Here is a 6,237-nt window from a genome sequence, read left to right as displayed (position 1 = left end):
ACTATTACTGTTTTCGGCATACTATACTATGACTGTTTGACCTAATATACTATGACTGTTTTCGTTACAATACTATGACTGTTTGAAATACTATACTATGACTGTTCGTCATAATATCCTATGACTTTTTATCACTTTTTCGAAATACTATACTATGACTATTTTATCACTTTTTAAAACATGCTATACTATGTCTGTTTGACATACTATACTATGACTTTTTTCGACATACTATACTATGACTGTTTTCAACATACTATACTATGAATGTTTTATCACTTTTCGACATGCTATGCTATGACTCTTTGACATGCTCTACTATGACTTTTTCGACATACTATACTACTTGTTTTTTTATCACATTTTTTCGACATGCTATACTGTGACTGTTTTCGACATACTACACTATGACTGTTTAACATACTATACTATGACTGTTTTATCACTTTTTTCGACATGCTATACTATGACTGTTTTCGACATACTATACTATGACTGTTTGACATACTATACTATGACTGTTTTGGACATACTATACTATGACTGTTTTTGACATACTATTCTATGACCTTTTATCACTTTTTTTGACATGCTATACTATGACTGTTTGACCTACTATACTATGACTGTTTTATCACTTTTTTCGACATGCTATACTATGACTGTTTTATCACATTTTTCGACATACTATACTATGACTCGTTGACATACTATACTATGACTTTTTTCGACATACTATACTATGACTGTTTGACATACTATACTATGACTGTTTTCTTCATGCTATACTATGACTTTTTTTCGACATACTATACTATGACTGTTTATCACTTTTTTCGACATGCTATACTATAACTGTTTGACATACTATACTATTAGTGTTTTCAACATACTATACTATGACTTTTTATAAATTTTTTCGACATACTATACTATGACTGTTTTCGACATACTATACTATGACTGTTTTATCACTTTTTGCAATATACTATACTAAGACTTTTTAGCAATTTTTTCGACATACTATACTATGACTGTTTTCGACATACTATACTATGACTGTTTTCGACATACTATACTATGACTTTTTATCACTTTTTTCGACATACTATACTATGACTGTTTTCGACATACTATACTATGACTGTTTGACACACGATATTATGACTGTTTTATCACTTTTTTGACATGCTATACTATGACTGTTTTATCACATTTTTCAACATACTATAATATGACTGTTTGACATACTATACTATGACTGTTTTATCACATTTTTCGACATGCTATACTATGACTGTTTTCGACATACTATACTATGACTTTTTATCACTTTTTTCGACATACTATACTATGACTGTTTGACAAACAATATTATGACTGTTTTATCACTTTTTTGACATGCTATACTATGACTGTTTTCGACATACTATACTATGACTGTTTGACAAACTATACTATGACTGTTTTATCACTTTTTTCGACATGCTATACTATGACTGTTTGACATACTATACTATTAGTGTGTTCGACATACTATACTATGACTGTTTTCGACATACTATACTATGACTGTTTGACATACTATACTATGACTGTTTTATCACTTTTTCCGACATGCCATACTATGACCTTTTTGACATACTATACTATGACTGTTTTATCACTTTATTCGACATACTATACTATGCCTGTTTGACCTACTATACTATGACCTTTTTGACATACTATACTATGACTGTTTTATCACTTTTTTCGACATACTATACTATGACTGTTTGACCTACTATACTATGACTGTTTTCGACATACTATACTATGACTGTTTGACATACTATACTATTACTGTTTTCGACATACTATACTATGACTGTTTGACCTAATATACTATGACTGTTTTCGACATACTATACTATGACTGTTTGACATACTATACTATGACTGTTTTCGACATAATATCCTATGACTTTTTATCACTTTTTTCGACATACTATACTATGACTATTTTATCACTTTTTAAAACATGCTATACTATGACTGTTTGACATACTATACTATGACTTTTTTCGACATACTATACTATGACTGTATTCAACATACTATACTATGAATGTTTTATCACTTTTTTCGACATGCTATGCTATGACTCTTTGACATGCTATACTATGACTTTTTTCGACATACTATACTATGACTGTTTTCAACATACTATACTATGAATGTTTTATCACTTTTTTCGACATGCTATGCTATGACTCTTTGACATGCTATACTATGACTTTTTTCGACATACTATACTATGACTGTTTTATCACATTTTTCGACATGCTATACTATGACTGTTTACGACATACTACACTATGACTGTTTAACATACTATACTATGACTGTTTTATCACTTTTTTCGACATGCTATACTATGACTGTTTTCGACATACTATACTATGACTGTTTGACATACTATACTATGACTGTTTTGGACATACTATACTATGACTGTTTTTGACATACTATTCTATGACCTTTTATCAATTTTTTCGACATGCTATACTATGACTGTTTTATCACTTTTTTTGACATGCTATACTATGACTGTTTGACCTACTATACTATGACTGTTTTCGACATACTATACTATGACTGTTTTATCACTTTTTTCGACATGCTATACTATGACTGTTTTATCACATTTTTCGACATACTATACTATGACTCGTTGACATACTATACTATGACTGTTTTCGACATACTATACTATGACTGTTTGACATACTATACTATGACTGTTTTCGACATGCTATACTATGACTTTTTTCGACATACTATACTATGACTGTTTTATCACTTTTTTCGACATGCTATACTATGACTGTTTGACATACTATACTATTAGTGTTTTCAACATACTATACTATGACTTTTTATCAATTTTTTCGACATACTATACTATGACTGTTTCGACATACTATACTATGACTGTTTTATCACTTTTTCGATACTCATTATACTAAGACTTTTAGCAATTTTCGACATACTATACTATGACTGTTTTCGACATACTATACTATGACTGTTTCATCACTTTTTTCGACATACTATACTATGACTCTTTGACATACTATACTATGACTGTTTTTCAATACTATACTATGACTTTTTGACATACTATGACTGTTTTCGACATACTATACTATAACTGTTTGACATACTATACTATGACTGTTTTCGACATACTATACTATGACTGTTTGACATACTATACTATGACTGTTTTCGACATACTATATCCTATGACTATTTTATCACTTTTTAAAACATGCTATACTATGACTGTTTGACATACTATACTATGACTTTTTTCAACATACTATACTATGACTGTTTTCAACATACTATACTATGAATGTTTTATCACTTTTTTCGACATGCTATGCTATGACTCTTTGACATGCTATACTATGACTGTTTTCAACATACTATACTATGAATGTTTTATCACTTTTTCAACATGCTATGCTATGACTCTTTTGACATACTATACTATGATTTTTTTTCGACATACTATACTATGATTGTTTTCAACATACATATACTCTTTTATCACTTTTTCGACATGCTATACTATGACTGTTCGACATACTATATACTATGACTGTTTCGACATACTATACTATGACTGTTTGACATACTATACTATGACTGTTTTCGACATACTATACTATGACTTTTTATCACTTTTTTCGACATACTATACTATGACTGTTTTCGACATACTATACTATGACTGTTTGACACACGATATTATGACTGTTTTATCACTTTTTTGACATGCTATACTATGACTGTTTTCGACATACTATACTATGACTGTTTGACAAACTATACTATGACTGTTTTATCACTTTTTTCTACATGCTATACTATGACTGTTTGACATACTATACTATTAGTGTTTTCGACATACTATACTATGACTGTTTTCGACATACTATACTATGACTGTTTGACATACTATACTATGACTGTTTTATCACTTTTTCCGACATGCTATACTATGACCTTTTTGACATACTATACTATGACTGTTTTATCACTTTTTTCAACATACTATACTATGACTGTTTGACCTACTATACTATGACCTTTTTGACATACTATACTATGACTGTTTTATCACTTTTTTCGACATACTATACTATGACTGTTTGACCTACTATACTATGACTTTTTGACATACTATACTATGACTGTTTTATCACTTTTTTCGACATACTATACTATGACTGTTTGACCTACTATACTATGAATGTTTTCGACATAATATCCTATGACTTTTTATCACTTTTTTCGACATACTATACTATGACTATTTTATCACTTTTTAAAACATGCTATACTATGACTGTTTGACATACTATACTATGACTTTTTTCGACATACTATACTATGACTGTTTTCAACATACTATACTATGAATGTTTTATCACTTTTTTCGACATGCTATGCTATGACTCTTTGACATGCTATACTATGACTGTTTTCGACATACTATACTATGACTGTTTTATCACATTTTTCGACATGCTATACTATGACTGTTTTCGACATACTACACTATGACTGTTTAACATACTATACTATGACTGTTTTATCACTTTTTTTGACATGCTATACTATGACTGTTTGACATACTATAATATTAGTCTTTTCGACATACTATACTATGACTGTTTTCGACATAATATACTATGACTGTTTTCGACATACTATACTATGACTGTTTTATCACTTTTTTCGATATACTATACTAAGACTTTTTAGCAATTTTTTCGACATACTATACTATGACTGTTTTCGACATACTATACTATGACTGTTTTCGACATACTATACTATGACTTTTTATCACTTTTTTCGACATACTATACTATGACTGTTTTCGACATACTATACTATGACTGTTTGACACACGATATTATGACTGTTTTATCACTTTTTTGACATGCTATACTATGACTGTTTTATCACATTTTTCAACATACTATAATATGACTGTTTGACATACTATACTATGACTGTTTTATCACATTTTTCGACATGCTATACTATGACTGTTTTCGACATACTATACTATGACTTTTTATCACTTTTTTCGACATACTATACTATGACTGTTTGACAAACGATATTATGACTGTTTTATCACTTTTTTGACATGCTATACTATGACTGTTTTCGACATACTATACTATGACTGTTTGACAAACTATACTATGACTGTTTTATCACTTTTTTCGACATGCTATACTATGACTGTTTGACATACTATACTATTAGTGTTTGACATACTATGACTGTTTTCGACATACTATACTATGACTGTTTGACATACTATACTATGACTGTTTTATCACTTTTTCCGACATGCTATACTATGACCTTTTTGACATACTATACTATGACTGTTTTATCACTTTTTTCGACATACTATACTATGCCTGTTTGACCTACTATACTATGACCTTTTTGACATACTATACTATGACTGTTTTATCACTTTTTTCGACATACTATACTATGACTGTTTGACCTACTATACTATGACTGTTTTCGACATACTATACTATGACTGTTTGACATACTATACTATTACTGTTTTCGACATACTATACTATGACTGTTTGACCTAATATACTATGACTGTTTTCGACATACTATACTATGACTGTTTGACATACTATACTATGACTGTTTTCGACATAATATCCTATGACTTTTTATCACTTTTTTCGACATACTATACTATGACTATTTTATCACTTTTTAAAACATGCTATACTATGACTGTTTGACATACTATACTATGACTTTTTTCGACATACTATACTATGACTGTATTCAACATACTATACTATGAATGTTTTATCACTTTTTTCGACATGCTATGCTATGACTCTTTGACATGCTATACTATGACTTTTTTCGACATACTATACTATGACTGTTTTCAACATACTATACTATGAATGTTTTATCACTTTTTTCGACATGCTATGCTATGACTCTTTGACATGCTATACTATGACTTTTTTCGACATACTATACTATGACTGTTTTATCACATTTTTCGACATGCTATACTATGACTGTTTTCGACATACTACACTATGACTGTTTAACATACTATACTATGACTGTTTTATCACTTTTTTCGACATGCTATACTATGACTGTTTT

The sequence above is a fragment of the Perca fluviatilis genome, chromosome 17 (assembly GCF_010015445.1).
Source record: "Perca fluviatilis chromosome 17, GENO_Pfluv_1.0, whole genome shotgun sequence".
Taxonomy (NCBI): domain Eukaryota; kingdom Metazoa; phylum Chordata; class Actinopteri; order Perciformes; family Percidae; genus Perca; species Perca fluviatilis.
Note: the sequence above shows the minus strand (reverse complement) of the source record.